The 9,453-nt window shown below is 46.3% G+C and overlaps 6 non-coding genes across 6 annotated transcripts; all 6 read left to right on the plus strand.

Moving 5' to 3' along the window:
- The first annotated feature begins 870 nt into the window (after nt 1-870).
- On the plus strand, nt 871-1,061 carry LOC142274148 (U2 spliceosomal RNA). The gene has a single exon (XR_012738496.1). It is a non-coding gene; the product is annotated as a U2 spliceosomal RNA (small nuclear RNA).
- Nucleotides 1,062-2,448: 1,387 nt separating this feature from the next.
- LOC142274150 (U2 spliceosomal RNA) lies at nt 2,449-2,639 on the plus strand. The gene has a single exon (XR_012738497.1). It is a non-coding gene; the product is annotated as a U2 spliceosomal RNA (small nuclear RNA).
- Nucleotides 2,640-4,026: 1,387 nt separating this feature from the next.
- LOC142274151 (U2 spliceosomal RNA) lies at nt 4,027-4,217 on the plus strand. Its single transcript, XR_012738498.1, has one exon. It is a non-coding gene; the product is annotated as a U2 spliceosomal RNA (small nuclear RNA).
- A 1,387-nt stretch (nt 4,218-5,604) lies between these two features.
- On the plus strand, nt 5,605-5,795 carry LOC142274152 (U2 spliceosomal RNA). The gene has a single exon (XR_012738499.1). It is a non-coding gene; the product is annotated as a U2 spliceosomal RNA (small nuclear RNA).
- Nucleotides 5,796-7,182: 1,387 nt separating this feature from the next.
- On the plus strand, nt 7,183-7,373 carry LOC142274154 (U2 spliceosomal RNA). Its single transcript, XR_012738501.1, has one exon. It is a non-coding gene; the product is annotated as a U2 spliceosomal RNA (small nuclear RNA).
- A 1,387-nt stretch (nt 7,374-8,760) lies between these two features.
- Nucleotides 8,761-8,951, plus strand: LOC142274155 (U2 spliceosomal RNA). The gene has a single exon (XR_012738502.1). It is a non-coding gene; the product is annotated as a U2 spliceosomal RNA (small nuclear RNA).
- The last annotated feature ends 502 nt before the right edge of the window (nt 8,952-9,453 follow it).

Genomic DNA, 9,453 nt, shown 5'->3' on the forward strand with positions numbered 1-9,453 from the left:
ACATTGAGCTTCTGAGCTCAATTGGGGACAGTCATGGGTGATGAATGTTTGCAACCTACTGCGAAGCCTCATACCGCAATATAAGGAACGTCAAATACTAAGAAAGGGCGGCCTATGAAAGAATTACTACTTTCAATAAGTACACTTAAACGGCTAATTGGGAATAGAAAAACTGTAAAAAGCCCTCTGAGAAAGCCCCCCTCTAACCTTTGATAGTAAGCTTTTCTGTAGTCTGCCTGTTGATGTATTTTCCGTTTGAACTGTGCACAACATGAAGAGACGGAACACTGGCGGCTTGTCACAATGCCCCCCGATGACATCACAATAGCGCTGCTGCCTAGAAAACAAGCTGCGCAGAAGAAGTTGTTCTTTGGGTGGGAGGGTGGGCTAGTGGAAGGAGGGGGCAATCTCTTTTTTTCCCGGGTGGTAGGGGGATGACAGGAGAAGGGAAGCGGGTGGTGAGAAAGGTACAGAGGGCAGGGTTTGGGGGCTGGGAAGGAAAGGGAAAAGATTAGGGTTTGGGGATGATGAAAGGGCTTTCTACGGGTAAGGATGGCAAAGGGTGGCAGTGACGGAAAGTCAGGCAACCTGTCCTGTCCGTCTTTTTGTATCGTGAATTGGAAAGACTGCAAGGGGGAGGGGAGTTGCTTGCGCCCTAAAGGAGGAGTTATTCAGATTCATTGCAGTGGGCGGCGGCTGCAAAACGCACCATTCTTCTTGTTTTGGCTCTGCAAAGCAGCCTTTTCAAGGGTTGGCTTGGGTGACAAAATGTCTTGTGTAGGCGTGGGTTTGTCTCCCTCTCGCTCTCTCTCCCTAAGATGTGTCCGGCATAGGCCAGGGTGCCACTCGAGGCCCAAACCAATTCTGGTTATCGCTTCTCGGCCTTTTGGCTAAGATCAAGTGTAGTATCTGTTCTTATCAGTTTAATATCTGATACGTCCCCTATCTGGGGACCATATATTAAATGGATTTTTAGAACAGGGAGATGGAAAAAGAGCTTGCTCTGTCCACTCCACGCATTGACCTGGTATTGCAGTACCTCCAGGAACGGTGCACCCCTTCTTAACCCAGTTTCCAAAAGCAGAACTCAATTCACCTGATTCATATTAGCCCGATTTAATGAATTGGAAGAAAGCATACGTCTTCATATGCACCTCAATTTGGCCCATTCACTTTTCACACTTCCTCCTTTTGTTTTTTATCTTTCACACTTTTGACTTTCTTTATTCATCCAAATAGCAAACTCATCACCACTCAACCTGACCAACTCGGCTATGTCCCCGTGCTGCAGTTCTCTGTCTTATCTAGATCATTTGCAATTGAATGGAATAGATCCCTTTTGGACAAAGTGGATTCACCTGCTGCTGCAGTGACCACAGGTGTGATAACATCTAGAATTGGCATCTGGTGCGATCTCTCCGCTTCCACTCCAAAGAAAGTTACCTGTTTATTCCTATCATGCATTGGTTTTTGGGGTTTTCTTTGAGTAATGATGATCTCTTTAGTAGTCTGTTGGCGCCCTCTCCTGGAGGAATAGTTTGCTTGCTCTTGGACATTCTAAAAGAGAGGTCATGATAGACATTGAGCTTCTGAGCTCAATTGGGGACAGTCATGGGTGATGAATGTTTGCAACCTACTGCGAAGCCTCATACCGCAATATAAGGAACGTCAAATACTAAGAAAGGGCGGCCTATGAAAGAATTACTACTTTCAATAAGTACACTTAAACGGCTAATTGGGAATAGAAAAACTGTAAAAAGCCCTCTGAGAAAGCCCCCCTCTAACCTTTGATAGTAAGCTTTTCTGTAGTCTGCCTGTTGATGTATTTTCCGTTTGAACTGTGCACAACATGAAGAGACGGAACACTGGCGGCTTGTCACAATGCCCCCCGATGACATCACAATAGCGCTGCTGCCTAGAAAACAAGCTGCGCAGAAGAAGTTGTTCTTTGGGTGGGAGGGTGGGCTAGTGGAAGGAGGGGGCAATCTCTTTTTTTCCCGGGTGGTAGGGGGATGACAGGAGAAGGGAAGCGGGTGGTGAGAAAGGTACAGAGGGCAGGGTTTGGGGGCTGGGAAGGAAAGGGAAAAGATTAGGGTTTGGGGATGATGAAAGGGCTTTCTACGGGTAAGGATGGCAAAGGGTGGCAGTGACGGAAAGTCAGGCAACCTGTCCTGTCCGTCTTTTTGTATCGTGAATTGGAAAGACTGCAAGGGGGAGGGGAGTTGCTTGCGCCCTAAAGGAGGAGTTATTCAGATTCATTGCAGTGGGCGGCGGCTGCAAAACGCACCATTCTTCTTGTTTTGGCTCTGCAAAGCAGCCTTTTCAAGGGTTGGCTTGGGTGACAAAATGTCTTGTGTAGGCGTGGGTTTGTCTCCCTCTCGCTCTCTCTCCCTAAGATGTGTCCGGCATAGGCCAGGGTGCCACTCGAGGCCCAAACCAATTCTGGTTATCGCTTCTCGGCCTTTTGGCTAAGATCAAGTGTAGTATCTGTTCTTATCAGTTTAATATCTGATACGTCCCCTATCTGGGGACCATATATTAAATGGATTTTTAGAACAGGGAGATGGAAAAAGAGCTTGCTCTGTCCACTCCACGCATTGACCTGGTATTGCAGTACCTCCAGGAACGGTGCACCCCTTCTTAACCCAGTTTCCAAAAGCAGAACTCAATTCACCTGATTCATATTAGCCCGATTTAATGAATTGGAAGAAAGCATACGTCTTCATATGCACCTCAATTTGGCCCATTCACTTTTCACACTTCCTCCTTTTGTTTTTTATCTTTCACACTTTTGACTTTCTTTATTCATCCAAATAGCAAACTCATCACCACTCAACCTGACCAACTCGGCTATGTCCCCGTGCTGCAGTTCTCTGTCTTATCTAGATCATTTGCAATTGAATGGAATAGATCCCTTTTGGACAAAGTGGATTCACCTGCTGCTGCAGTGACCACAGGTGTGATAACATCTAGAATTGGCATCTGGTGCGATCTCTCCGCTTCCACTCCAAAGAAAGTTACCTGTTTATTCCTATCATGCATTGGTTTTTGGGGTTTTCTTTGAGTAATGATGATCTCTTTAGTAGTCTGTTGGCGCCCTCTCCTGGAGGAATAGTTTGCTTGCTCTTGGACATTCTAAAAGAGAGGTCATGATAGACATTGAGCTTCTGAGCTCAATTGGGGACAGTCATGGGTGATGAATGTTTGCAACCTACTGCGAAGCCTCATACCGCAATATAAGGAACGTCAAATACTAAGAAAGGGCGGCCTATGAAAGAATTACTACTTTCAATAAGTACACTTAAACGGCTAATTGGGAATAGAAAAACTGTAAAAAGCCCTCTGAGAAAGCCCCCCTCTAACCTTTGATAGTAAGCTTTTCTGTAGTCTGCCTGTTGATGTATTTTCCGTTTGAACTGTGCACAACATGAAGAGACGGAACACTGGCGGCTTGTCACAATGCCCCCCGATGACATCACAATAGCGCTGCTGCCTAGAAAACAAGCTGCGCAGAAGAAGTTGTTCTTTGGGTGGGAGGGTGGGCTAGTGGAAGGAGGGGGCAATCTCTTTTTTTCCCGGGTGGTAGGGGGATGACAGGAGAAGGGAAGCGGGTGGTGAGAAAGGTACAGAGGGCAGGGTTTGGGGGCTGGGAAGGAAAGGGAAAAGATTAGGGTTTGGGGATGATGAAAGGGCTTTCTACGGGTAAGGATGGCAAAGGGTGGCAGTGACGGAAAGTCAGGCAACCTGTCCTGTCCGTCTTTTTGTATCGTGAATTGGAAAGACTGCAAGGGGGAGGGGAGTTGCTTGCGCCCTAAAGGAGGAGTTATTCAGATTCATTGCAGTGGGCGGCGGCTGCAAAACGCACCATTCTTCTTGTTTTGGCTCTGCAAAGCAGCCTTTTCAAGGGTTGGCTTGGGTGACAAAATGTCTTGTGTAGGCGTGGGTTTGTCTCCCTCTCGCTCTCTCTCCCTAAGATGTGTCCGGCATAGGCCAGGGTGCCACTCGAGGCCCAAACCAATTCTGGTTATCGCTTCTCGGCCTTTTGGCTAAGATCAAGTGTAGTATCTGTTCTTATCAGTTTAATATCTGATACGTCCCCTATCTGGGGACCATATATTAAATGGATTTTTAGAACAGGGAGATGGAAAAAGAGCTTGCTCTGTCCACTCCACGCATTGACCTGGTATTGCAGTACCTCCAGGAACGGTGCACCCCTTCTTAACCCAGTTTCCAAAAGCAGAACTCAATTCACCTGATTCATATTAGCCCGATTTAATGAATTGGAAGAAAGCATACGTCTTCATATGCACCTCAATTTGGCCCATTCACTTTTCACACTTCCTCCTTTTGTTTTTTATCTTTCACACTTTTGACTTTCTTTATTCATCCAAATAGCAAACTCATCACCACTCAACCTGACCAACTCGGCTATGTCCCCGTGCTGCAGTTCTCTGTCTTATCTAGATCATTTGCAATTGAATGGAATAGATCCCTTTTGGACAAAGTGGATTCACCTGCTGCTGCAGTGACCACAGGTGTGATAACATCTAGAATTGGCATCTGGTGCGATCTCTCCGCTTCCACTCCAAAGAAAGTTACCTGTTTATTCCTATCATGCATTGGTTTTTGGGGTTTTCTTTGAGTAATGATGATCTCTTTAGTAGTCTGTTGGCGCCCTCTCCTGGAGGAATAGTTTGCTTGCTCTTGGACATTCTAAAAGAGAGGTCATGATAGACATTGAGCTTCTGAGCTCAATTGGGGACAGTCATGGGTGATGAATGTTTGCAACCTACTGCGAAGCCTCATACCGCAATATAAGGAACGTCAAATACTAAGAAAGGGCGGCCTATGAAAGAATTACTACTTTCAATAAGTACACTTAAACGGCTAATTGGGAATAGAAAAACTGTAAAAAGCCCTCTGAGAAAGCCCCCCTCTAACCTTTGATAGTAAGCTTTTCTGTAGTCTGCCTGTTGATGTATTTTCCGTTTGAACTGTGCACAACATGAAGAGACGGAACACTGGCGGCTTGTCACAATGCCCCCCGATGACATCACAATAGCGCTGCTGCCTAGAAAACAAGCTGCGCAGAAGAAGTTGTTCTTTGGGTGGGAGGGTGGGCTAGTGGAAGGAGGGGGCAATCTCTTTTTTTCCCGGGTGGTAGGGGGATGACAGGAGAAGGGAAGCGGGTGGTGAGAAAGGTACAGAGGGCAGGGTTTGGGGGCTGGGAAGGAAAGGGAAAAGATTAGGGTTTGGGGATGATGAAAGGGCTTTCTACGGGTAAGGATGGCAAAGGGTGGCAGTGACGGAAAGTCAGGCAACCTGTCCTGTCCGTCTTTTTGTATCGTGAATTGGAAAGACTGCAAGGGGGAGGGGAGTTGCTTGCGCCCTAAAGGAGGAGTTATTCAGATTCATTGCAGTGGGCGGCGGCTGCAAAACGCACCATTCTTCTTGTTTTGGCTCTGCAAAGCAGCCTTTTCAAGGGTTGGCTTGGGTGACAAAATGTCTTGTGTAGGCGTGGGTTTGTCTCCCTCTCGCTCTCTCTCCCTAAGATGTGTCCGGCATAGGCCAGGGTGCCACTCGAGGCCCAAACCAATTCTGGTTATCGCTTCTCGGCCTTTTGGCTAAGATCAAGTGTAGTATCTGTTCTTATCAGTTTAATATCTGATACGTCCCCTATCTGGGGACCATATATTAAATGGATTTTTAGAACAGGGAGATGGAAAAAGAGCTTGCTCTGTCCACTCCACGCATTGACCTGGTATTGCAGTACCTCCAGGAACGGTGCACCCCTTCTTAACCCAGTTTCCAAAAGCAGAACTCAATTCACCTGATTCATATTAGCCCGATTTAATGAATTGGAAGAAAGCATACGTCTTCATATGCACCTCAATTTGGCCCATTCACTTTTCACACTTCCTCCTTTTGTTTTTTATCTTTCACACTTTTGACTTTCTTTATTCATCCAAATAGCAAACTCATCACCACTCAACCTGACCAACTCGGCTATGTCCCCGTGCTGCAGTTCTCTGTCTTATCTAGATCATTTGCAATTGAATGGAATAGATCCCTTTTGGACAAAGTGGATTCACCTGCTGCTGCAGTGACCACAGGTGTGATAACATCTAGAATTGGCATCTGGTGCGATCTCTCCGCTTCCACTCCAAAGAAAGTTACCTGTTTATTCCTATCATGCATTGGTTTTTGGGGTTTTCTTTGAGTAATGATGATCTCTTTAGTAGTCTGTTGGCGCCCTCTCCTGGAGGAATAGTTTGCTTGCTCTTGGACATTCTAAAAGAGAGGTCATGATAGACATTGAGCTTCTGAGCTCAATTGGGGACAGTCATGGGTGATGAATGTTTGCAACCTACTGCGAAGCCTCATACCGCAATATAAGGAACGTCAAATACTAAGAAAGGGCGGCCTATGAAAGAATTACTACTTTCAATAAGTACACTTAAACGGCTAATTGGGAATAGAAAAACTGTAAAAAGCCCTCTGAGAAAGCCCCCCTCTAACCTTTGATAGTAAGCTTTTCTGTAGTCTGCCTGTTGATGTATTTTCCGTTTGAACTGTGCACAACATGAAGAGACGGAACACTGGCGGCTTGTCACAATGCCCCCCGATGACATCACAATAGCGCTGCTGCCTAGAAAACAAGCTGCGCAGAAGAAGTTGTTCTTTGGGTGGGAGGGTGGGCTAGTGGAAGGAGGGGGCAATCTCTTTTTTTCCCGGGTGGTAGGGGGATGACAGGAGAAGGGAAGCGGGTGGTGAGAAAGGTACAGAGGGCAGGGTTTGGGGGCTGGGAAGGAAAGGGAAAAGATTAGGGTTTGGGGATGATGAAAGGGCTTTCTACGGGTAAGGATGGCAAAGGGTGGCAGTGACGGAAAGTCAGGCAACCTGTCCTGTCCGTCTTTTTGTATCGTGAATTGGAAAGACTGCAAGGGGGAGGGGAGTTGCTTGCGCCCTAAAGGAGGAGTTATTCAGATTCATTGCAGTGGGCGGCGGCTGCAAAACGCACCATTCTTCTTGTTTTGGCTCTGCAAAGCAGCCTTTTCAAGGGTTGGCTTGGGTGACAAAATGTCTTGTGTAGGCGTGGGTTTGTCTCCCTCTCGCTCTCTCTCCCTAAGATGTGTCCGGCATAGGCCAGGGTGCCACTCGAGGCCCAAACCAATTCTGGTTATCGCTTCTCGGCCTTTTGGCTAAGATCAAGTGTAGTATCTGTTCTTATCAGTTTAATATCTGATACGTCCCCTATCTGGGGACCATATATTAAATGGATTTTTAGAACAGGGAGATGGAAAAAGAGCTTGCTCTGTCCACTCCACGCATTGACCTGGTATTGCAGTACCTCCAGGAACGGTGCACCCCTTCTTAACCCAGTTTCCAAAAGCAGAACTCAATTCACCTGATTCATATTAGCCCGATTTAATGAATTGGAAGAAAGCATACGTCTTCATATGCACCTCAATTTGGCCCATTCACTTTTCACACTTCCTCCTTTTGTTTTTTATCTTTCACACTTTTGACTTTCTTTATTCATCCAAATAGCAAACTCATCACCACTCAACCTGACCAACTCGGCTATGTCCCCGTGCTGCAGTTCTCTGTCTTATCTAGATCATTTGCAATTGAATGGAATAGATCCCTTTTGGACAAAGTGGATTCACCTGCTGCTGCAGTGACCACAGGTGTGATAACATCTAGAATTGGCATCTGGTGCGATCTCTCCGCTTCCACTCCAAAGAAAGTTACCTGTTTATTCCTATCATGCATTGGTTTTTGGGGTTTTCTTTGAGTAATGATGATCTCTTTAGTAGTCTGTTGGCGCCCTCTCCTGGAGGAATAGTTTGCTTGCTCTTGGACATTCTAAAAGAGAGGTCATGATAGACATTGAGCTTCTGAGCTCAATTGGGGACAGTCATGGGTGATGAATGTTTGCAACCTACTGCGAAGCCTCATACCGCAATATAAGGAACGTCAAATACTAAGAAAGGGCGGCCTATGAAAGAATTACTACTTTCAATAAGTACACTTAAACGGCTAATTGGGAATAGAAAAACTGTAAAAAGCCCTCTGAGAAAGCCCCCCTCTAACCTTTGATAGTAAGCTTTTCTGTAGTCTGCCTGTTGATGTATTTTCCGTTTGAACTGTGCACAACATGAAGAGACGGAACACTGGCGGCTTGTCACAATGCCCCCCGATGACATCACAATAGCGCTGCTGCCTAGAAAACAAGCTGCGCAGAAGAAGTTGTTCTTTGGGTGGGAGGGTGGGCTAGTGGAAGGAGGGGGCAATCTCTTTTTTTCCCGGGTGGTAGGGGGATGACAGGAGAAGGGAAGCGGGTGGTGAGAAAGGTACAGAGGGCAGGGTTTGGGGGCTGGGAAGGAAAGGGAAAAGATTAGGGTTTGGGGATGATGAAAGGGCTTTCTACGGGTAAGGATGGCAAAGGGTGGCAGTGACGGAAAGTCAGGCAACCTGTCCTGTCCGTCTTTTTGTATCGTGAATTGGAAAGACTGCAAGGGGGAGGGGAGTTGCTTGCGCCCTAAAGGAGGAGTTATTCAGATTCATTGCAGTGGGCGGCGGCTGCAAAACGCACCATTCTTCTTGTTTTGGCTCTGCAAAGCAGCCTTTTCAAGGGTTGGCTTGGGTGACAAAATGTCTTGTGTAGGCGTGGGTTTGTCTCCCTCTCGCTCTCTCTCCCTAAGATGTGTCCGGCATAGGCCAGGGTGCCACTCGAGGCCCAAACCAATTCTGGTTATCGCTTCTCGGCCTTTTGGCTAAGATCAAGTGTAGTATCTGTTCTTATCAGTTTAATATCTGATACGTCCCCTATCTGGGGACCATATATTAAATGGATTTTTAGAACAGGGAGATGGAAAAAGAGCTTGCTCTGTCCACTCCACGCATTGACCTGGTATTGCAGTACCTCCAGGAACGGTGCACCCCTTCTTAACCCAGTTTCCAAAAGCAGAACTCAATTCACCTGATTCATATTAGCCCGATTTAATGAATTGGAAGAAAGCATACGTCTTCATATGCACCTCAATTTGGCCCATTCACTTTTCACACTTCCTCCTTTTGTTTTTTATCTTTCACACTTTTGACTTTCTTTATTCATCCAAATAGCAAACTCATCACCACTCAACCTGACCAACTCGGCTATGTCCCCGTGCTGCAGTTCTCTGTCTTATCTAGATCATTTGCAATTGAATGGAATAGATCCCTTTTGGACAAAGTGGATTCACCTGCTGCTGCAGTGACCACAGGTGTGATAACATCTAGAATTGGCATCTGGTGCGATCTCTCCGCTTCCACTCCAAAGAAAGTTACCTGTTTATTCCTATCATGCATTGGTTTTTGGGGTTTTCTTTGAGTAATGATGATCTCTTTAGTAGTCTGTTGGCGCCCTCTCCTGGAGGAATAGTTTGCTTGCTCTTGGACATTCTAAAA

Source organism: Anomaloglossus baeobatrachus, unplaced genomic scaffold (assembly GCF_048569485.1).
Source record: "Anomaloglossus baeobatrachus isolate aAnoBae1 unplaced genomic scaffold, aAnoBae1.hap1 Scaffold_3701, whole genome shotgun sequence".
Lineage (NCBI taxonomy): Eukaryota > Metazoa > Chordata > Amphibia > Anura > Aromobatidae > Anomaloglossus > Anomaloglossus baeobatrachus.